Source organism: Anoplolepis gracilipes, chromosome 3 (assembly GCF_047496725.1).
Source record: "Anoplolepis gracilipes chromosome 3, ASM4749672v1, whole genome shotgun sequence".
NCBI classification, from domain to species: Eukaryota; Metazoa; Arthropoda; class Insecta; order Hymenoptera; family Formicidae; genus Anoplolepis; species Anoplolepis gracilipes.
The window spans coordinates 8,782,115-8,807,614 of record NC_132972.1 but is presented as its reverse complement, the minus strand read 5'-3'; the positions used below and the strand labels follow the sequence as shown (position 1 = coordinate 8,807,614).

The 25,500-nt window shown below is 35.6% G+C and overlaps 1 protein-coding gene and 1 long non-coding RNA gene across 24 annotated transcripts in view; one reads left to right on the top strand and one right to left on the bottom strand.

The window, feature by feature from the left end:
* LOC140664093 (protein muscleblind) overlaps positions 1-25,500 on the top strand; it is a 378,997-nt gene that overhangs the window by 117,938 nt on the left and 235,559 nt on the right. The gene's annotated exons all lie outside the window — the stretch shown is intronic.
* LOC140664096 (uncharacterized) overlaps positions 1-25,500 on the bottom strand; it is a 241,066-nt gene that overhangs the window by 125,385 nt on the left and 90,181 nt on the right. For both annotated transcript variants that reach the window (XR_012046393.1, XR_012046395.1), the window contains exons 2-3: positions 18,758-18,959; positions 2,130-2,172 (exon numbers count right to left, since the gene is read on the bottom strand). This is a non-coding gene — a long non-coding RNA (uncharacterized lncRNA). The remainder of the gene's footprint in view (positions 1-2,129; positions 2,173-18,757; positions 18,960-25,500) is intronic.

The following is a 25,500-nucleotide window of genomic DNA, read 5'->3' as shown; positions in this document are numbered from 1 at the left end:
CGTGCAACGCGATCATAAAAACGCTGAGATTGAGTTGTCTTTTACATTGCTCGATGAAAGACGCTAATTTGGAAGATTTTCTTTGTTATTTTGATATATTTGAGAGAGAAAGAGAGAGAGAGAGAGAGAGAGAGAGAGAGAGAGAGAGAGAGAGAGAGAGAGAATCAATAAATTTATATTTTGAGAAATCATAGTTGATGAAAAGTAATACCTACTTTCAATGAAACAGCACGTGACTGTTATAAAATGCGTACAAGGAATATATTTAATATTGTAATTTATACAAAAATCGGATCCCAAACATTTGTCATTTATTATTATTATTATGACAACAGCTGTCTGTTATCATATCGTGAAAAATATTTTCATCGAAACAGCCTCTAAATATACTCGTCAAAACGATAACATCGTATAATCCACTTGCAGGTAAATCGACTTTGTTCCGGTTGGTCGACGTACTATTGCGACTCTTGCTTATCGGATTCAGTATGCATGAAGACATTTGTTCTAAGTACATGTGACTCGTCGTTGTACGTTGGGAATCGAAATGTGCATGGCGAGAGGCACAGATGCTCGTGATACGACACGTTTCTCGATTAGATCCGTCGAGGCGAGTTCTTTCCATTTACACACGCATATACATGCGCATTTACTTTAAAACCCAATAAACCCAAATCGAGTAAACTACGGGGAATTGCGTTCAATATTTGTATAATATCAATATATATATATATATATATATATGTATATAATATAAATATATGCATACACATCTTGCTTAAATACATTTGCAAATGATTAATGTATTATGCATAATAATATTTATGTGAAACAATCTGCATAATAACATTTGCATAATTTATTTGCACCTTTCAATGTTTATTAATTTATATATGCTTGGACAATTCTCTTTTTTTTTTTTAATTAAAAAGCTATGCTTTAAAAAAAAATATTGACTATCGTTAGGCTTTTTGTATTCAACATTGACTGATTGTGAGTACAAGTGTCGATGCCCTGTTAAATCGGATCTCTGCATCTCTGGGAACGCGTTGACATCCGTGCGAGGCAACCCTCTACCCCGTGTGCACACGCGAATATGCGTGTATAGAAGATACGTGTATACGCGCGAGGGCGCGAACCTGTGTACGAAGAACCAACACCGCGGGCGTTCCGCGCGGCGGAACACAATATTGCGGATCAATAAACCTCAATAAAGTCAATTTCTGTCGCGGGGCATCTGAATACGGGAATTTTGTATTCCGTTGGCTAGGCAGAGCCCGACCGGGCGGCGCGTTCGCGCCCCGAATACAGATTAAGTATATATTTTATATCGCAACTTCTCTCCTCGCGCCGCGCAACTCGCGCATCTCTCGTTTTCCGCGCGTGTATTTTATCCCGAAGAAAGCGACAAAATAAGGAGGGTGCGTACCTATAAATAAGTACAACTTATTTCCAAATCTAATTCTTTCGAAAAGATACGCGTAGAAGGTAGTGGAATATTTGGCAGAAGAGACTATTGCACAGGGATATATTGTATACCTTTAGACACGTCAGTTACATAACTTTTTAACGATACATCTTTAGATTAGTTCCTTAATCATACCGCTTCAATTATCATCCATTTCTTTACTTTTTATCCAGCGAAGTTTTTGAATAGCTTTCGCGCGAACTTCTTGTATAAATATTTTCTACATTAATCTTTTTTATAAATTTTTAATTTTACTTCTTTTTTACGCATTAAAGCAAAGTTAAAAATGGGATCTAAACAAAATGTGCGATACAAGTGTTGTATAAGAATTATTCTGAGATTAATACTGTATTATTTATATAATATACCCCCAAGTTCTTAATTAGAGGAATGGATTGCAAAAATTAGAACAAAAACTGATGCATTATAAGAAAAAGCTATTATATAATTATTTATAAAAGTAATAATTGTGTGCATTTACTTTATAAAATAAATTTATTGAAATTTATTTTATATACTACGAGATACTTCCTGTTCTTTTTTTAGGATTGAAATACATATTAAATTAAATTTCTGTTTTAATTCATACATGTATTTTAAGGCAATGGGTCTATATATTTTTACAGATCCATTCAAAGTGAAATAAAAGTTTATCACTCACCGATCGATGCGCAGCGGAATTGACGGCATTGAACTAAGTTAATCTATAACATAAAAACAGATATAAAATGCAAATTATAGTGCTTACAAAATAATTGATATTTCAACAAATTATTGTACACGTCAAATTTTATATTTAATACATACAATAATGATAATAAGTCCTTAATGTAAATAATATATAAAATAAAGATTATTTTTAAATACTTTTTAAATACTTTTAGTTCTTTTTGAAGACTTTTACAGAATTATAAATTTTATATAAAAGTTTTTTTCTCTAATTTTCACTCGTAAATCATGAATGGAACTGACATCCTAATTCTTGTCTCGCAGCATATTTGGATCTCAAAATAATTTGAACTCGCTTAGACACGATTAATTATGATATTATAACAATTTAGGAAATGAGAATCAATTTCTCGTCGCCGGAAAATTTTTGATAAATTGCCGTAGGGAGTTTATTCAGGTCAAACATGTGTGTCTTTAGAGTGTAGGAAAAAAAAGAGACCGTAATGTTTAGTAGACTACACATATGAAGCATGTATAACGACATCATTGGTGTATGATGTATGAGACAAGAGACGCGAGATCCCACCTGCCCTTATCGTGCAATCGACCAAACTTTAACTAGTCCTTATCGAGCAATCGACCGAACTTAATCGATTCGGGCCGAATCGCTTGTTGGAGCAGAACTTCCATTGAGCATTGTTCAGTAATGTTCCATATAAGATTTCTAATTTGGCATCAGAAGTACTGTAATAATTTAAGTTCCCGAAATTAGGATATCGTAAAAAAACGACACAATACGACATTGAAAACCGACAATACAGTGTATGTCTTGAATGCTTAGCTTCTATCTTAGGATAGAAATTTTCCAAATATTGGGCTTTCCTACCAATGTCAAGATGTAGGGGGGTTAATATATTATATAGTTTTGTAATATAATATATTTTATAATTTATATTTGAGATATTTATAACATATTTTTTTCTCTTGAAAAAGATATGATAATACGTATTATATTATAATAAAAATAATACGTATTATATTAAAATAAAATAAAACTGAGCATCGAAGCCTAATTAACTATTTTAATCATAAAATAAATAAAAACATATATACATTGTAAAATTAAATAATATAAATGTGCGTTTAATACACTTTAAATGTTTAATGCATTAGATATTAATTATTAGTCACTTAATTGATATTAATTTGCAATGCAAAACATATAACATTTTAATAAAGAATTTAATATTGAAAAAAGAAAAATATATATTAATCATTAAGAAAATAATTATCGTTTAAAGGAAAGAATTTAATTTAATTCCTCCATTTTTAATAAAGAAAGAGATTATTTGTATAAACCAATTTAATATCATTTTATGTCAAATTTTTATAGTCAAAGAGAATTAAAATTATATATTTTTAATGAGCCGAGAATTTTTCTTTTAATTTTAATAAATCAATATAATAAAATTAAATTATTGCGAAAAAAATGATTATTTATTTTCTTATGTATTTTCTCAAAATCTTGCAAATATTTCTTGGGCAAAAAATATCAAAAATTTAAAAGGAAAGATTAATACAACTAAATACAGCTACAGATTGTTCAAATTTGTCATTTAGTAGAATATTCTTTACAGGTTCATACTTATCCGCGTTGTATTTTGTTAGAGAATTGTACATTGTGAATTCAATACATTTTGCGCAAACTAGTTTTACGGGTACTCGCGCGCGGCTCCTCAAAATGCACGTTGCGCCCCCGCCTGTCGCTCGGTAATTTGTTTCGTGGGAACGCGCGGGGCTTTGAGGGACCCACCCTTGGCGCGCAATTTTCTCGACTCGACGTACACAACGCGAGGAATATCAATACGCGTCGTCCGCGCGCGCGCGCGCGCCTGAGAGAGATAGATAGATGGAGAGCGAAAGAGAGAGAGAGAGAGAGAGAGAGAAAGAGGAAGACGCACGTCCCGCAATTCTGTCAAGTTCCGTTAATAAACACGACGTGTCGTCGTAAGATGCAAAGTTCTGGATCTCTTATACAAAATGAGAGACGCAGTTTTGAGACCAAGTTTCTTTCGCGCAGACTCTGAGAGACACGCAACACTCGGGCCTCGCAACATCTCTGGCAATTCTTGGGCACGCAACTGCAACTGCGGCAACGTTATCAGGTGTAATATAGAAACTGCAATTGCGCGTGCAGCAACGGTTGTAGCAATCGATCGCGCGGAAATAGAGCCTGCTCACTTATTCGTGCAGAGCTCGCGCACGCAAGGTTACTTTGATAATTTCCGGTTTAATCTGTGTCCTATTTAAATCTAATGTGTGTTTTAAAATTGAATTTACATCATTTTTATTCCGAAGTTTCCATTCCATATATTTCTAAAAAAAAAAAAAAAAAAAAATGTAATATTTCGTTAATAGCGCAATTTGTATCGATTTTTTGTAACATTTAATTAAAGAAAACATTTAAACTTTTTCTATAAAATTATATTAATTATATTAATTGGCTTTTCCTGGCATAGATTTCACCTATTTCAGGAAAATATTCCGTCAATATTAAAACTTGCTTTCTTGTGTTCTGGAGCGGAAACATTGAGATTTTCATGCGATGAAAATGTCTCGTTTCATTATCGGAGACCGTTAATGGAAAAGATGCTTAAAGATTCACGTATCTGTGACATACATATACATATATAAGTAGGATAAAAATGCGACGAAAAATCTGACAGCTTATACTGACAGATCAGCGTCCTTCGCGCTTTTATAATTTGAAATGTCCGGCTAAGATTTGTCCTTATTTCTCTCGCGGAACTATTGTGCCGCGAAGGAGAAGGCCGCGTCTTACATTTTTCTTCTCGCACGCGGATTAAATCCAGGTCACTAGTCATATTTCACTTCGTAGTGCCTGCATACTCAAATTACATGGAAACAATATTCTTCCGTTGCGTCATGACATGCGGCGCCTGTCGTATATGTGCGTTTTAACATACCATGCACGACGATGCTAATGATATTATTACGCTAAGTAACGCGAAATTATGCAATAGTGCAATGTAATAGGAATTACATTACAACTTTAGCGTAAGCTTGAATTATGAACCTGTGAATTATGACACTGCAACGCGGCAATGTTCGATTAATTTTGCCTTTTACGCGACGATAATAATTATTTACTTGCGCGCGAGAGAAATCCTTTTATTTGAAGATGAGATTTTCAAGAGTCGTTAATTGTGAAGAAGGTATTTTATATTTATGTCTAAATATGTTTTAGTTACATAACTGTCTTTTGGTCTTTTTACAAAGTCCACGCTTTTCGCGCTTATCAAATACAAAAATTTGGCGCATTATAACAGGTTGAGTCCTTATAAAAGAACTGATTTTATAAAAAGTCTGCAACTTATTAAAATTCAGTTTAAAAATTTAAATGCAAAAAGAGACTTCTGTCCCATTTAATCTATAACATATAAACTAATTTTATTTAAACGTACTTCGCAGAGGCGGCTGCTGATATTGGAGAAATAGCTAGAGCCTGGACAAATTGATTGTGTGGTATAACCAAGTTTCCAAGTTTTTGTCAAGCTATCCGTGTCCGAATGAAAGTTCTCTTCCCTTGTTAGGTCGGTGCTCGTTGAAACTTTGCGGATTATTTAAGAACAAGCCCATTGGGCCGCGCGAATTTGATATGTGCGTCGAGGAACGAAGCGGCAAATGGTGCAGAAAAGAAGGAAAAATCTTGCCGAAGGATATCGATGGGGGAAGAAGGAGCGAAATGGTGGAGACAGAGGGGGAGGAGGAGCAGGAGGGGCAGAAAGAAGGCAGCGCGCGCGGATAGAGCTTTCTATCGAGCCAAGAATATTACCGTGAATATTGCGTGCACGTGTGGAGACACACGCGTGTCGGTGCGGCACCAACACGGCCCCCGGAGAGTCGAGCCGGGCTCACCGAAATGTTTTTCGGGGGTGGCTCGAAATACTCGGCCGTCGGCCGTAAAACTACACGGCAAAACACTTACAAACTATTGGCCGTCGGGGCATTAAATTCGGTTCACGTTCGATATAATCCGTACCCCCCCCCTCCCTTCCCTTTCCCTTTCCCCTTCTTGTTTCCCCCGCTCGTATATATAGGAGCCATAGTAAATAACTATTCGCGCCCGCGTGTACTCCGATGCGCGCCGGCCTGAAAATTTGCCAATGTGACGCACGTTGCGTGAATTGGGATTACGAACAGACACGTTTGTTACTGACGAGGAAATGACGATATTTCTCCTAACTTGATGCGAGGAAAAAGGCATCAACGATATTTATGATATTCCGAAAAGATTTCTGTTTCCAGGAGAAGAAATTGATATATTATATCGTTTGCGTAGGTTACGAAAGAAAAAAAAAAAAAAAATAAAATGAAAAAATATCATGTACTATAGAAAAACTAAATGGTATATAAGTATAAAGGTTAATGTAACTTTCCGGAAATATTTCGGTTATATTATGCAAAGTAATATATGGTATAATACGCGGAGCTTCTCTTTGGATGAGATACAAGCATGGGTAACGTTTGGATTCTTATGCAAATTTTTTTCATACAACCTTATATTTTTGCTGTTTATGCTACATTAAAATTAAACGCATATTTTCTCGGTTGGAAAAATTTATTTGAAGAACCTTTCGCGAAAAAGAGAAAGAAAAAAAGAAATAATGTTTCGCCTAAACTATCTTTTCCGTAATATTTACGAGGCCACGCGACTCGTAGACACGACGCGAATGTGATTTCGCGTTTCGCGCGCGAACATTTCGAAATATTTCGATATTAAACGTATTACCCTTTTCACGAATTTGCTAGAGCATTTAATATTTATAACATTGTTACGTCACGGGTGCATGCATAAAACTGGATAATGCACACTTACACGCAACGTGCTACGTATTCCCGACGGGCACGACGATGTATGCAAACGCGTTTTTATCGTCATTTATCCGCTCGCGTTTGCCAGCGACGAAATTTCGGTCATTACATCTCGGGCAATATGTAATTTTGCCTAATTTCTCGGTCACGAAACGCGAAAAGCCGCACGCCGCTCGCGTGTGAATAGATTCGAATTAGCCCGTAATTAGAGCTCGGATTTTGCACGATATATAATCGGAGGAAAATTTTAGCTCGCATTTTTTTTTTTTTTTATCCACGATGTTTGATATACATTGCAAAGTGCGTTTGCCGGTTTAATTTAAACATCGTCCGCGTTTCCATCGGACACTATAGGAATGAATGCATCGCGTTGATTTTAATTAAAATTACTAACTCCCGTGCTACACACTAACTGCATAATTATTTGACAATTTGCCGCGCGGACGTCGACGCGCCCGGCAAGTTTTATATTCGCGATCGCGATAATACACGCGCGTGCCGTCGTTAGCGACGATAAATGCGGAAAAAAATAGCAACAAACAGCTACGCGCGGCGTAAATTAATTCATTCATCTGGCAAATTGTTATCGCGAAATTAATCAATTGCATACTAGAGTAATCACAGAAGTAGAATCGATCCTTTCGCGTTTCTTTCGTCGAGCGTCATAATAGTTTGCGCATTGCGAGTACTAAACAACTAAAACAGATTACGAGCTCATGAATAGATGACGATGGTTGTCTTGGTATATGAAATTGTGTAGCGTAAATATTGTACTAGATTCCAAGAATAATGAATTGTCATTGTTAACATATGTTTAAATGCATATAATTAATTGAGAAATTTCTTGCTTCTTTGCACGTTGAATAATCGGAAGATCTTTTTCTATTTTTTTTGTTTTTATTCCAGCACAAAGTCATCCTTGTTAATGCAATCTTACTCCATCTCACAACCCCACGATAACAGAGTTGTCCCGCGCAAACTTTTATAAACTTATTTAGGCAGTCAACTCTCGCGACTACAAAATCTCGCTTCCGCTTAAGTTCTAAAAATTCAGTCGGGATTACACTGATCCATGAAATATTTACGCGCTTCGCAGCCTCGTGCGAGATTACGTGTGACCGGCGCGAACGATCTTGGACGGAAGTTTCTCCTTTTATGAGAAAAACGTCGGCGTTCGCCAAGTTTCGTCGTAAAAGTGCGAGAACAGCGCGAAAATCGTATCGCAACGCGAAACCCCGGCGTGAATTTTACATATTCCACGCGAATGATTCACTATTTTGGATGGCTCAGCAAATCACGGTGTCTCTCTCTTACTCTCCCATTCTCTCCTTTTCATTCTCCTTCTTCTTTTCCTGCTCTTTTCCCTCTTTTTCCTCCCGCTTACGCTCGCGAGCGCGCAGTCAGCAGCACACGCGTCGTGCGCGCCGTATTATCTATATAGGGTGGCCACTACAAACGGTGTGGGGTCGGAACAGAGACAGCTAATTATTTAGACACGCTTGGATGCCGTCCCATCGATCACTCCCCCGCACGCTCTCTCTCTCTCTCTTTCTCTCTCTCTCTTTCTCTCTCTCTCGTGTCCTGCTCACTCCAACTTCCGCTCCTATCGGGTCAGTCGCGCATACACGTGCACACACGTGCGCACACACATCGCGTCGCGGGGGTTAAACTATAGAGTCGACGGTTCCCGACGTTGGCGAGCACGTAAACATATGCATCTCGCTTGCATCGCGAAAGAAAACAGTAACCGACATTTTTATGAAAGTCGGCAACCATTTATTTTGCCAGATAGCCGCTCGCTTGTTGTTTGCTATTCTTTATTAAATTATCGTTTCGCGTCATATCTGCCGTTTATAACGAGATGATGAAAAATAATAATCTATGAGATACAGAAAGATGTCATTTTTGCTGTCATATGTACTTTTCTTGTTTATAAAGCTTGCACCGAAAACTTTATATAAATGTAGAATTCAGAATGATGCGAGAAGAAGTATTGCCTTTCATCCTTTTTTTCTTTTTAATAAGTCTTTTTTTACGTATACATTTCCTTTATATTAAAATTGTAATAGCATTGCAAGCAAGTGAGTGCGCTCCCTTATTCAAGTTTAGTAAGCAATGAACCTCGAAGTGTCAGCTGTTGTTAAAAATGCTGACGCAGTTTGAGAGCCGTAACTTCGAAGACGGAACGAATTTCCTACCGTGGCAATGTTATTCATCAAACTGGTATACGCCTTTTTCGAGACACTTTGTGCACGTGTGTGCGAGGAGCGTACACCACGAAATACGCATGTAGGTACACACACACGTGTTCGGAACGTATAGGAAGGCAGTCGCTTAGGTGGTTTCGCGTGTTCGTAGCGTAACCAAAGGCTCGCGCTCCGTGAAATTAAAATCAACCACCTTTAACGGTGCAATCTCTATTCTCCGAAGTCTTTTCTCGTCGCCTTTTTTTTGGGGACATAACCAAGGGTCGTGAGACAATGGATTAACGTGGCGTCTTTCTAGAAGAGCTGATATTACTCGAGTAATTAAAAGCATTTCTACCATAGCGAAGTTTTTATTGCGCCAGAAAATGCGCTGTATTAATCGCCGATCTTAGTCTTTATTTCTTTTTTTTCTTCGTACCGATGTGTTTAAGAGCGTAGGTAGTGGACAATCTTGATAAATTGCATGTACATATGTACACGTATGCAAATGAGCGAAACAATTATTATTATTACGTTAAAAGCAATGGATAATTTATTTTTTAGAATCAAAGATAATTTATTTAAATTGTATAAATTAATCAACAGTTTATTTAATATCGATATGCGATTGTATATATATATATATATATATAAATAACCTGACTTTTATTTTTTTTTTTGGAATTAAATTTATAATCTTAATAATAAAGAACAGGGGAAAACTTATAGTTCGCATATTTGATAAGTGTATTAAAGTTACGATATTAAGATATTAAAGTCAGTATAGATTATACAATTTCAACGTGATATTATAAAATCAAGAATCGATAATCGATATATACATGTGTAAGGTAGTCTTGAGGCAATGCAGAATAACTCGACTTCGTATTAAAAAATTGTATTTACATAATTTTATTTATGGTAGAGTATTTCAAGATTTATATTTACAAAAAAATAAAATGTTATTCAGGATTAATATACACATATAAAATGCTCAAATCTTTTGAACATGAGTATTCAGATGGTTTTTAATGTATAATAAAAGGATTTTTATGGATAGCAAGCAAATGCATTTTTGAATGTCTACGATTTTCTCTCTTTTAAATAAATAAAATAACAAAACATATATCTTTATTTTAAATTTCAAAACATTAAAATACAAACTACTTAATTTTGAATTATTATTCTTATCAAGTAAATGATCGATTATTTTTCTATTATTTTTATGTCAGTACGTATGTCTAAATTTCCTTCCCTCGCGGGCGTTATGTTTTATGGGTCGTAGGTGCGATCAACGTTGACGTAACGACGTTTTAAGACGTGTGTACGTAAACGTCTCTTATCGAACACGCGCAGCAGGCATCGTTCGAATTCGCACCCGCGGCGGTTTACCACTGGCTTTTACTCACGAAGGGGTGAAGTATCCCCGGTCTTTCTTTCGATCGCGTCGCGACCCAGAGGGCCAGGTAAGGCCAGGTTGTTTCCTCTTCGTCTCTTGTTTTCGCGACGTTTTATATCGACGTTGTGCCGTTGTTTATTTTGTATGTGCAACGTGAGCCGCGAAATACCAGCCGCACGTGAGACACCGGACTGACCGCGGATTACATGACGATATCCGGCGCGATCGCGTCCCGACGATAGCTCAACGAAAACGTGGCTGTACTTACATCGGCAGCGAGATTACGCGGTACCGAAACGGGTTTTACGTTTACACGCCCGTGCAAGCGAAGCCTCGGAATTACAAGCTCTTGTCTCCGAAAGAGATAGTTTTTGAATAAATCGCTTAATATCGAAACGATGGTCAAAGTCAATAACGTGTCATATTAAATGAAATTTTCATATAAATTTAATATGCTGCGTTTATACCTACAAATTAAGTCTAATTAAAATTGATTTAAAGAATAAAATGCCAATAATTTCCAATTCTTAATTGAATAACAAAAAGCACGTTTAAAAGTTGAAAAGTGTGAATTTTCGATTCCGCATTTATAAAAGTTTATTTCCGAATTTTGATGCGAATATCATGAATCATTCCGTATCGCTTATGCAAATTTTACACGCATTCATAAGTTGTATTTATTCCTGTCTCTTTCTCTTTGTTCTTGAATTATTTGTCCGATTTTATCATTAATTTTTCCTGGGCACATTTTTTTAAAAATTAAAAATGTATATGTTTGTCGTTTTTTTTATCGTAAAATAATAATTTTACTCGCCGATCGATGCGTAATAGAAATTGACTGTAACATATAAATACAAGATCTAAATTAAATTATAGCAGTATGTTCAAAAATAATTAATAATTCAAAAAATTATAATTTTGCGTTCATGGATTTTATATTCCAAACAATAATATATTTAATTATGTTATTAAATAAAAAACTTTTTATGGAATATCATACATAAAAATTGTTTTCTTTAATTCTTATTTAAATCATTCAAATAAACGAAAATAAATACGCAATTGATATTAATATAATATACAAATAAACTAAATTACTCCTTCGCGAATGGTTCGCAGTATGCAAAAAAGCACGTATCTTTGCACGATATTCTCGAATTTCGCAAGCCAATATCCTGTTTGTACACGGGGATAATAGCACTTTGAATCAATGAGTTGGAATAGCAACGATAATTTTGAATAAGCTTGAAGCGGAAGAAGACGGAATCGATCGATGGGATCGACGTGGAGTTTATCCTGACTCTCGTCTTCGAGTGTCTCAGAATGACTGGAACTTGCTTAGCCACGATTCGTTATATCATAGCGGCAGGTAAACGCGATGAGAGAGAACCTATTTCCGATGCTAACAATCTGGACAATCTAGGAAATGGGAGGTCAAGCTCTTGTCTTGCACACGAAAATCAGGCTAAGCTGTTCTCTCGTCCAAACCAACTCGTCAACGCGATACATATATATATCTACTAACGTATGGGGAGGGGGGGTAACACAAACTGCACCATCGGTAACATGATATGGCTGGTAGACGAGACAAGAGCAGGGAACCAAGCGACGACGATATCAACTGCCTTCATCGGACAATCGACCGGACTCTAACCGATTCGCTTGTCCGAGCAGAGTGAGCGTTGCCTAACAACGTTTCAATGAGATATCCGATTCCATCGACATTCGAAATGCGACCGACGACAATAACGTATATGATTAATGAACTGATTCTTTAAAAAATCGTCAAATCCAACATTAACTCTCGATGCTTCGCGTGGCACTTTTGAAAATTAATAATAATTAATTAAAATGAAACGAACTATCCTCGACGCAATGACAACAGATACCACTCGCGAAATTAAAACTAATTAAAACGCGGCTGTTTGCGAAAAATCGTTTGGGTACTTAGCTTTCCTTTCAGGATAAACCTGGTACTGAGCCCTCTTATCACCTTCAAGGTACCCATTGAGAGGGAGGGTCTCTTTTCGTTGACGATGCAATAGTATAAGTACACTTCAGAGAACCAAGATTGAGCGCTAGTCAATTTATGCGAAAAAATAACCATGGAAAATTAATTGTGGAATTAATTAATTGCTAATTATTCGTAGACATGATCGCGTTTCGAGGAATGGATTATGCCACTATTTTTTAGTTTGACTTTCGCTTCATGATTACTAAAACATACATAAGGCAAACGCTAAGTTGATACGTCAGCTGATTTGTTGTTATCATCCCGTATTATTACTTTATGCTAAATATTTAACACTTTATGAAATAATGTTGTATATTTTGTCTCTCTCTGATTATATGATTTTGATTGATAGATTTGATTATTATTGCACAAATCGATGCATAACAGCTTTTCATTACCTAAATTATACGATTCAACGATTCGTATATTATTCCACGCTCTATATATTAATTATGTCCTGTTACTTGAATTATTCGATTTGGATTTGTGCGTTATACTTCACTCTCTTAATCGGAAATGATAATAATAATAAGTTATATATTAGCGAGAAAAATTTAAAACGCGATGCGAAATATATGTTTAAGTCAACAAAAGCATTATTAATAATTTGATATTTATCTGTGTGTATAAAAATATCGCAACACAATAACGTAAAAATTCTATGGCGATAATATCTATGTTTATGCAATTCTATAATGCGTTACATTTAAATGCTTTAATATTTTGTAAATATTATAAAGAGGAGTATAAGTCTCTAATATTATAACTTTTATAATTAAAAACTCCATCTCTTGATCCATAAATGGTCACCTTTATGTCAGCTAGACAAGCACAAGATCTCGGTGTTGTATCAGCATTCTCGACGTGTGAAGTAATAACTTTCTCTCTTGTAGACGCAATTATTTTACGCTGTTTATAACGCCTGACCACGAACAGATGACATCACGTCGAGTTTACTTTACACGCGCCAAATCTGGACGACGAGAATATGCCAGCGGGCGTAGGAAGTTTATCAACGTTTGCTCTGTCACTGCTATCATTATTTCTCTAGCAGAATTTAATCTCGTTTCCCGAGATGATCAGGAAATAATATTGATACAATTGTGCGAATTTTAATTAATTACTCTTACCTGCGTCTTTTTTTTTTATAGAAAATATAAATTATCTATAGTAATTTTTAAATTGTACTCTTATCCAGAGAGTTTAGTCTCAAATGTGATCGAGTACGTATTAGTTTCTATTCTTACATATTCCGATCTGTCGCTTCGATGCTCAATCATTTCTATCACCTGTTCTAATGTAATATGTCAAAATCACTCGTTGCGGGAGGCCATGGATGAGCGGTCGAAGTACCGAGACGCTGGCATCCTTCGTGCCACGTGTTGCGAAAAAATCCAATAGCCGTGGAAATTGGCACGAGAAAGCTGCGGTGTTCAGCATGAAAAAGTCGTGCCAGGGAAGTGTAAGAAATTTCGGTCTTCGAGATCCTCTTCGTCGTCGTCGTCGTCGTCTTCGTCTTTGTCGTCGGGATATACCAGCGAATTCTCTGTCTTCCCGACGGCGCTTCCACAATTCACGACTCTCGCACTGGCAGCGCCATCGCTTCTGCGACACGCTCATAAATAACCTCGGAGCGTACATTATTTCACTTCAGCCGCGTTCTGAGTTTTGACTTCTGACAGTGAAATACGGAATGTCAGCTGGACTGTCGACCGTTGGCGTGATCGGGTGGGCTGTAGATAGGTGGATCCTCATACGCTTACGTCATCGCTTATATCATTTACATCACGCGATCGTCAATATTTCGATGTATGATCCAGGATTGCGTATTTAATTTTTGTGCACTAGAAGTTTTTAATTAAATAAATCAATCATCTTTCTCTGTGCATTTATATGAATTTTAATATAAAAGAATAATTCCCGGAAAAAAAATAATGCATTTGCAGTTTTGACGTCAAAGTATACGTAGAGAATATTGCCCAAGAATTATAATAAAATGCGCTGCCGTATTTTGAAAAATGGCTGGAAACTTTCACATATGAATTCTCTGGAATGCAAAATTATATTTTTGAACTTTAATACTTCAATATATGCACTAAGAGTTTTTTATTCAATTTTAAAAACAATGCCCCGGCACGTTTTGCGCGACGTTTATTTAGAAACATCCTATGCACGATACCGTGGGAGACATGTGTCAACGAATGGCTTAGCTCGCGACTTTCGAACGTAACACGCGCGCACGGATTTCCGTATATTCCTGTAATATCGTCCCGGGACACGGAACGCGCACAATATTTCCACTGCATCGCGGAAGAAAATATATGAAAGTTTTAGAGACGAGTTTGGAATTCAGTTATCTGCGAGGTGTCGTCCCGCGAGGGCGGATCCGCCGAGGGCCAGTTGTTTCGTATCGAAGTAGTCGGACGTGATGCGTGCTGGGGTCTAAATCAAAAAGAATATTTGCATCGATAAAACTTTGCGGCAGAATTCAGTTTTCTTTGACGTGATCTCCCCTGAGAGTTTTTTTTTTCCCGTGCTTGTCGGCTCTCGCTCGGGAATTCTTAGTCGTATATTCGTATATTACGGTCAGAATATTTTTCGTCGCGCGTTTTGCCATCGAAAGAACATAGAATCGAAGACCGGAGAATTTGCATCGCGAAATAAAGTTGCGAAAGATGGATTCTCCAATTTCCAGCCGAATTTCAACATTCCATTTTGAAAATTTCTGACGAGTTGCAGATTTGTCCTTACTTTTTCAACGGATTTCTCGACGAGCTGCGAGAAAATCGATTTCCATCAATTCGCTGATTAATTATTACATTTTGTGCACTCTGTTGAAAATAAACTCCTTAAAATTCCGTAAAATTTAATGTGAATTAAACTCCGTAAAATTCAATATGAATGGAGTATAATTGTTATTATTTGTATGTTACTTTTTTTATGAGATTATTTTTCATTTTTCATCATCCTTTTCGAGCATACAAATTAATATGCACATTAATATTCTACAAAACAAGATGCAATTTACATGTAAATGAATATAAAGTAAAATAAATTGATTTAAATTTTAGTAAAAAATTTTTTTTCATTGTAGTTATTAATTACATAATATATTCAAATTTTGCCACCTGACTGAAATATATTATTAAAAACAAACCGATTATTTTTTCAATTAAAGATTAAGAGATCAGCACGAATGAGTAGTGGCTTACTAAGCGCAAAGGTTAATTCGATTCAGCTAATATAGTTTCCAATACTTTAAGGCGATTTGAAGATCAACGTCAATCGTATATATTGTAACTAGTTTATCGAAATTGTAAAGGTCAAAAGAAAATATTTAGTTTGTTGAAAAAAAATTCAGTAATTATACTCTATCAAAATATATATGATATAAAAATGATGAAAATTATCAGTTATTCGTACAATTTACATTCTTAAATGGTATCGATGCGAAATTGTATGAGCGTTTTGCAGTCTTATCAAACGATTTTATACGAAAAAAAATAAAACACTAATACAGCATCAAAAGAAAAAAAAAAACTTGTAATAATTTGTAATGACAGTCTTGATAAAAACGCGTAGTAGCAGTCGTAAAAACTAAAATCTAGAACATTTTTATAGATTTTCGATTATACTTGTAAGATAAGGTTATGCTTGTGTTATGTATTCGAAGAGCGCAGTTCAAAGGTTCTCGCAACTATGAAAGGGTAATCGTTCTAGAAGCATAGGTGGAGAGCATGCGGGGGATGTGGAGTGTCGGTGGGCTAGGTTAACGACTTCCTGATGAGGCAATGTAGACCGCAACTTCTTCGTAATGGACTCCCGTGTCCCCCAATATCGTCCTTAAAGTGGCTCCGCAAAGCAGTCGTACCCCTCCCGACAAAGCGTTTTACGAAAGGTCGCCCCGACTATCAGAGATATCGGCACAATTTGTAGCTCCTCATGTCGCTCGCGTTCTACTGATGGTCTCGACATTTCCGGTGTTACATGAGTCGACATACTGTCCGGCTATTTTATCCATTCACACGGTATATCATGAATGGCAAGCTTGGACAATTCTCATACGATTATACGAATAAAAACGAAAACTTGTGGGTAAAAGATTTTAAATACATTGATGACTTGGCACGTTTTAAATTTTCTCATGACGATGTGCCTCTCAAATATGTCAAAGGAATTTTTATTTTTTTATAAGTTACTTAATTTTTTAAAATTAAGATTATACTAGATTTGCATTTTTTAAATAAATTGCGAGTATCGGAATCACTTATTAATCGAATTCTATGCATTATTGCATTTCTGTATAAATTTATCTGTCGGTAATATTTTAATGACGGCCAATGTCGTCACGATGAAGTCTTTGAGAAAACATTGAAATTCGCCGCAATATCCGAAGGAGACGTTAGGCTAATTCCATCTCGACGATTCGGGGCCAGAATTGGTATACAAGCCGTTAGCTTGTGTACACAGACGGCCGGAAGGAACCAACTAACTTTATTTCATCCACAAGAGAGAGAGAGAGAGAGAAAGAGAAAGGCACGATCTCAAATACGTTCGAACTTTCATTCCGTAAATAAACGCTTAAAGTCCGGTGTCGATTCAGCGTAACGGGCTTTTGCCTCTTTGAGATGGAATATTTTACAAGTCCGCCTCTCGTTAAATTTCTTCTTCGATTCGCGGCTCGACTGCAAGAATATAAATACGCAACTTTCCGGCGCACCGCCCGAGTGCTCATGCATTTTATACGTTTGCCAATATAATCCCGATCTTAAGCACGCCTGATGTTGCGCAATTAATTACACCGCCGCGCTCGCGGAAGAGTCTATGACGGTATAATCTCACATATATATATATGTATATTCTGTGATTCTCAAATACTTTCTCCACATTGTATTTAATTTTTTGCCATGAGAAAGCCCAGGATTGAATACTCGAATAAACGTGTGACCACGTATATGTATATTAGTCACGACTCTTATCGAAAAAATTATTGTAACGTTTCCTCTTTTATATGCAATAACATAATATAAAATATTTTGAGAAAAAAATTACTGATGCACATAGGTATATCTAGATTTTTTATCTCTGAGAGTCTAAACAAATTTTCACTAGTTAAGAGGAGAGTTTAAAGAGTTATACATATATTATTATATTTGTTACATTTGTATTTTGAAGAGGAAAAGCGTGAAAGAGAAGGAGAGAGAGAAGAATTTGTCTCGTAATATATAAATATATATTCGTCACCAGTGATCTTTGCTTCATGAAATATCAGTTATTATTGTGCAGTTATATAATATAAGGCAAATTTGCATATTGCTCGTTATACCATATCGACGAATTAATCCTATTATGTAGAAGCGCAATGTAAATTAAAAATGAGAGATTAATTTATTAAATTATTAAGCATTAGCTCATGTAGTTTACTTTATTAAAAATTGCAGGAAACATTTCAAACACAGTTATTACAAAATATTAGCTGAGTCTTACCAATGAATAATTAATGATATGATAAATTTTTGAAAAAAATTTAAATTAAACACCTTTTGACTCTTATTATAGGTACATATTTGAAAGAACAAATTTATATCGTATACACATACATATAGTGCGAATAATTATAAATATTTAAATAATAGCTTATCAAATTAAAGAAAATTTATTACAAATATTAAAATAGCTTATATCAAATTGAGAAACTTAAACATTAAAGTATCGTTTAACTCGCTTTAGCTCAATAATAGTTGAATTAAAACTTAGATGTTTTTATGAAATTTAAAATACAAGTACAAGTGATTGATTATCCTTTTCTCTTTCTCTTTCTCTTTCTTTCGATTCATCGATTCGATGAAGAATGACGGATTAACTTGACTTTGGCACACGTCTTGAAACAATACAGTAAGTTGCATATACATATACACTAGTCAGTTTGATAGGAACAGAAGAATTAAAGAGCAGCCGCGCGAGTGGGAAAAAAGACCGGGGACGAAAGAGAGAGAGGGAGAGACACGGATACATCGTAGCGTGAATTATGAAACAACGTGTTTAATGACGCGGCCGGATCGGGCTCGCTGTAAATTTTCCACGAGGGGTTGAAGTTTTAAACCCTCTCGGTGGTACTACCATACCATTGTCATTCCTCTCGTACGGCTCTCATTTCTGCGTCGTCGACTCGCCATCCCTTCATTGACTTTCCCCGTACGTTCTACTCCTCCCTTCCGCCTCTCCTTCGTCCAGATACCAGGATACATTTTTCAGTTATTAGATACTTATTTCTAATTTTCTACACCGCTCCTTTCCCCCTATCTCCTCGCTTTCTGTGGCACGATTCTGAAATATAAATTACTTTACTCTTTTATTCAGAGAACAATCTTATTTTTCATTAATGATAACATTGATAAAGCAAATATTAATTTATTTAATACTTTTGTCGCGATATTCTTGTATTTTTTATTATTTTATTTTATGATAAACTTTGATTTGTGCTAAAATGAAAAATTCAAGCAATATTTTTTTTTTCTCAACAAGCGTGATATTTCAAAGAATAATAGGCTTATAGCGCGACGACTACATCTGTCTGGTACGCGATAGAGCGAGTGATATTTAGGGTAACATTATAATGGCGATCGGGAACGGATATCGCATTACCAATGACTAAGCCGTCGCTGTGGAGTTAAGTGAATTTATTCCGGCGATGTTGGGTTTAATTAACTCGAGTAAAGTCGGCCGTTGAGTCGCAGCTATTCATTGGGAGACCCCACTTTATGCGCGACAGCTTTGCAAGTCGGGCGTCCTTAGATTTTATAACGAACACATTATCAGAGTGCGTTGACGATGAAAGGAATGTGCGACTATCCGCGTAAAAGTTATTTACGTTGAGTAATTATAGATTAAAGCTGTGATAATGAAAATTATGTATATAATCTATTAGACATATAATTATTATTCTAAATCCGTTCTTTCACAATGCAATCGTCAACTGGTAATTTTACATATTTGATCGTGATATAAATAATGTTTATCTCTATGAGCAGCTCGAACAATAAAGCCACAAATTAGAAGAAATGGTTCTAATTATACGAAACAAGGACAAGCAAATTACATCAAATAATAGCCTTTTAAACTAATAGAGATACTTAAGTATAAATAAATCTGCAAAGTATAATGATCAAATAATTATTGTACCGCGAAAAATAACGTGTGAAATAAAAAGAGGATTACCTTTTTTTTAATAATATTCCACGAATGTCAAAGTAATATTTCGCAGTTAAAATTAGTAATTAGTTACAAACTATATATAAATAAGATAATATTTGCATGTGCTAGATTACATAAAATAACTAATTTAACCTTTATTTATTCATTTAAAATATAGTGTACTTTATAAACACGATACAGTATATATTTGACTATATTTTGTTGAAAGGTTTAAATTACTTGGGAAATTACTTGAAAACTATCTATTCGAACGTTCCATATCTGAATCCTGATAGTTTTAACAACAAAGACTGATTACCTTTAAACTTAATAATGATTTGTTAGAGGATACTAGTGTAAGGAAGGAAGAATAATTTTTTCCAGACGTGCACAAACGAGAGATATGTAGCGATCATGATGATGAGGCACATGCACGCAACGCCATTTCGATTTGTTACGGACATACCCGCGGCGTGTTTGATCCCGAAACCGATAGTCTGCTCGTGAGGATTTTATACAATAGTTGGGCGTCGGGGAATGCGCGAGATCACTTGATCCCCTTACCCCCGTCAGATTTTTGCTCGGGCGGAAACACTTTTGAAAAATGCTGTGTATAAAGGAAGGAAGCGAGGAAGGCAGGAAGGAAGAAAGGAAGAAAGGAAGAAAGGAAGAAAGGTAAGACAGTGTGTATGAGAAAAAAGAGAAAGGGGAAAGAATCTCCCGAGTGCCGGCTGTCATATCACAGGGATGAAGAGTAGAATACAACAGAGGGATATTATGTAGTAATATTCCACAAGTTGTTGTTAAAGCTTCTAAAGGAATATTTTTCACCACACAAGCAGCAAAGAATCGAGATATCGAATGCGCGCCTTTTTCGGCATCGACGCGAAAGAGTATCGTCCACTTTAGCATCCGACCCGAGAAAAGATTTCACTTGCAATTAGCTGAATCGTTTTTGATGTTTCGTAGATCATATGACGCTACACGTGACGGGGATTGAGATTGAACGGTGCATTGTTGAATTTAGGGCTCTTAATGAAGATAGATAGATAGACGGATGGAGGGCTGAATAGATGGATAGATTTATCTTAGGATAATTTTCTGCAAGATAGATAAATCAAGAAAATACAAAGACAAAAATAATAATATCAAATACACCGAAATTAAATATATGTTAAAGCAAGGGAAAATATAAGTACAAAAATATGGATAAGTATATATAACTACAAATTGACAGGATTAAGAAACAAATAATGAAGTGTATAAAAAACTTGCTCTAAAATGTGGTTTGGACGTTGAAAAATTTGCAAACAAAATTTGATATATACAATAATTTTAAAACATATAACATATATATGTTATACGTCTTTTATTTCATCAAATATTTTTCGCATTATACAACACATGTAAAACTATAAATAAAATTGTTACAATATTTTTATAGCGAATTATAAATCGTCTAGAAAACACAGGACTTCAAGACTTATTGTTAGTTTATATTTGAAGTATAATGTAATAATTTTTCAATGCGTAATATGATAAGATTTTCAATTCATAATATATGCATTATCGAAAATTCTCTTGGTTACGAAGTAGTGCTTTACTTTGGTATTTCGTGTGCACCGGGAATTATTATGTAAAATAGTGATCGCGCCATCTAATGATAATTAGAATTTCAACCTGAACATTCGTACAGCGAACTCGGCGTCTTGCCAGCGACGTAGAAAGGAATCCCGACTGTCTAGAAGCTAGGTTTTGCGAGCGTGTGTAAGCGGAATCTTGAAAATTTGCGATAACGAGTCGAGGCGGACGTGTTAATGGAATAACGTCGTATTCCGACTCACAATGTCCCAGATCGCCGTTAAACTTTATTAAACTCGCCTCGCCATATGAAGTCATTGCATATATTTGCAATGGTATATTTATAATTTGCCCGGCTCTCGATATTTTACACAAAACGAACAGGTACTCTGCTAATAACTGTCATTGACTTTCGACTACTAATATATGACTATAATCAAATCAAATCTAATCTTGACACAGATGTTCCCTGAAACATCTCTAATTTCAGAGTGTCTACTCTCTGGAAAATCATGGAAAACCTGAATTCTCAGGGATTTCTTTCGTATCTGGAAAAATCAGGGAAGTGTCATGAAATTTTATTGGGATTCAGGGAATTTTTCAAAAATTCTCTTTTTGGTAATTTTGATTTTATATATTATAAATAATCAGTGATGTGTGTGTGTGTGTGTAAAACTGGCATCTCACTTTGTAGAAACTCATTAATTATTGAAAGTTCTGGTTTTATTTTTAATAATTCTAGAGCTCTTGATAGATTAAACAAATAGTTCTGATTATGAAACAAAAAAAATGGTTCGAGACAAACCGAAATGCCAAATTCACGTTGCTTATTTTGATCGCTGATAATTTTTTAAGCATTTCTTAGTAAATTTTAAGCTTGAATTCTACAATAGTCCTACAAAAAATTCTATGTGTAAAAATTATTAGAATACAAATTAAATCGTCTGACGCTGGACGCAAATGAGATTTCGTGTTATACCGGTGTCTCAATCTAATTTGTTATGATAAATATTTTAATAATTTTTACACATAAAATCCTCTCTAAAAATTAAAAGTGATTACAGATTGATATGAAATCTCACTTAAAGTCGATAGAACGATCGAAATATGATCAGCGTCTCAACATTTAAAACTTAACAGGCTTTGTCTTTTTCCTTCGTATGAATGGAAAACATTAAAAAAGTAATAAAAAAATTTTTTTGTAAAGAAAGTTGTATTTAAAAAAATCTTGAAAATGTTTCCCTTACCTACCTGGAAAAATACCTGGAAAATCAGGGAAATTTTCAGGGAATTTTTTTTACACGATTTGAGTAGACATCTTGTAGTGTGTTTTTATAATTTTATGTATGCTATCTGATTATATTTATGATGGTAAATGATAAAGAATATAAATCTTTTGGTATTTTATTTTTGCAATGACTTTAAACATTTGATTTTCAGTTAAGTTTGAGAAAATGCTAATTTCAATAGTTTTCGAATTTAGTTTTATTAAATTCTTGAAAAACATGAGCTATCAAGTCAACATGAACAAGAGAGCCTCAGTGAATTTTCCGTCGGAAAATGCCATACAATGATGACAGAATGAATAATGCGATGCGAGATAACATTTTAATAACGACAAAAAAGATATGTTACTTTGCGGATAATTACGGGTAACGTCGTCCGTCTTACTTTCGTTTGCCAGGATATCTTTTTCTGACTTTAATAGCGTATTAGCATTTACACGGGTGAGAAAACGCTGACGACTGTTTACACTTTCGATAGTTTGCTTCAACACACGCTCACAATGGAGGCCTTTTCGTCTGTGTAATTGTTGCGGTGATAATAACTGGTAGTAATTAGGTTAATGAAATGATATACTGCAATTTTTTAAATTTATCCCCTCGCGTGTGATACTAACGCATCGTATATTTAGTTGTGTTTTAAAATACTGTTTGTGAGAATTGCCGCGCTATTATTTTTTTGAACAAGAGTTTTTCTCCCTGTCTACGTTAATATTATTTCACATAAATAATGACAGATTTGAATAAATTGCTTTCAACTAAACGTCATGGTATAGATAACAAATTGTACGAATAATTGTCACTTTTTGCTACGCTAAATTATTTAAATGATTTATCGTTTGCAGGAAATTGTTTCTATTTGTGTCTCTTTTTTTTACCATCGTTCACATACGTGGGGTCTCTGTTAATTTTTTATATCTGCGATTAACGTTTCGTCTCGTTGAGAGTTTTACTTTTTCTGCGTATTATGGAAACATTAAAAAGCTCGCGACGTTTAATAAAAAAATATTATTTAGAAAAGAATGGCACGGAGGTCCTCAGTTTAATTTCTAATTAATGTTCATAATTCCAATTATAATTTATAATTAACGACAAATTTGATGACAAATGGATAAACTTAAAATTTAATATAATTGCAATCGCGTTTACAAGTTATTTTGATTAATTACGTATACTTTTCTGCTCACCCGAAGGTTAAGGACGGCGCGGAAATTTATCGCGTAAAATCGTGGCTCTCAATTAGTCGAGAGTACTTGGAACTGCGAGTCTACGAGACCACGTTGCTCATATTGCACTTTGGTGCTCCCTGGCACATACTTTACGCGCGAGCGTACATACCGGGAGGCACGTAACTACGCGATTCAAGCGATTCTCTCTCGTTCTCTCTTTCTTCCTCTTTCTTTCTCTCGTTTCCATCCCCTCGATTCTGGCAGAGTCCTCGGCCGGCCCGAAATTAGAAAACTTTTTATGTACGCCAATTTTTAACCGGCCCACGCTCTTCAGCGGTAATTACTTTTTAAGCCTCTCTTTTGCATATTATCTTCGACGGCCTGCTCTTCCCCCTACTGTTCTCATACCCGTGACTCGTGTTGTAATTTAAAATTTGTATCATACCGAAATCGCGCTGGCTAATATCTCGTTCGTTCTTGTCGCGCGTCGCGTCGCTCCATTACGCTGGCAAAACTTACAAGACTTCGCGTTTTGCCACCCCGCTTGTGTACCGTTTCCCTTTTTGCTGCCAACGCTCTTGTATTCATGAATTTTCGCGTTTCGGGGACGGAGAACAACACGAGGGAATCAGCATCCGCACGATGAAGCTTCTTTGTCGCGTACATGAGCGTCGCGAGTGAGGTGCGCATCCTCGAGCTTCGAAGGAAATAAAAATACACTTTAAAACTTTGTAGGTTCTATCATTTTTATATTATGCGATATTATATAAAATTTGCTATCCTGCAATTTATTTTCGGGCCAGATCCATTATATCAAAATTTTACTAGAAATTTAGTTATTTGCCTTCAAAGAGAGGAAAGCTTTTATTTTTCTTTCGTTCTAAATTATCCTGAGTTTCTTTTCTTCATCAGAGAGAGAAGTTTGTGCTAAATTTGAAAACTTACATAGATAGTGGGAACTTATTTAAAATGGAAAACACACACACATACACACACACACACAAAGATAATTATCAGAATAAGAAATTTTGACATCTCTCAGCGGATGGAAGGGGTTTATCACAATAATGCTTTTTCCAAATAAATTCCAAGGCAAATCTCAAATAAAAATCCTGCCGACGCTCATGGTCATCGGACTTTCCTCGACTCTTTTTCGACGGTGGATTTCACCCGCGATTACGTAATTATTCTTCGCACGACGGACATTTTGTTCGGTCGTCTCGGTAGGATGCATTTTTTTTTGCCGACGGTCTCCGGTCGGTGTTTTCGCTGGGGAATGGAAAATACATCTGCTAATTTGCATAGTAAATTTGCGCGGTGCACCGTAACATTTCGAGGACTTCGTCCGCGACGAAAGGGAAGGGGAGGGGAGAAGTGCGGAATGGACGGTTGTTTGCCAACCCGTATACTTCCTTGACCCCCCGACGTCGCTTACTGTTCCGAAAATATATTGGGAAAAAAAAAATCGGGGTATTCGCGAGTTAGTAGAGCGGGAAATGAAATTTATTCCGCGCGCGCATGGATAATTTTTGAAATTCTTTTTCCACATAGCGATAATAAACGAGGGAACCTTAGGGAAATTTCGCGTTTATTTAGTGTACCGGAAGATAATGTTGTACAACTTAGTATCTTTAAAACTGT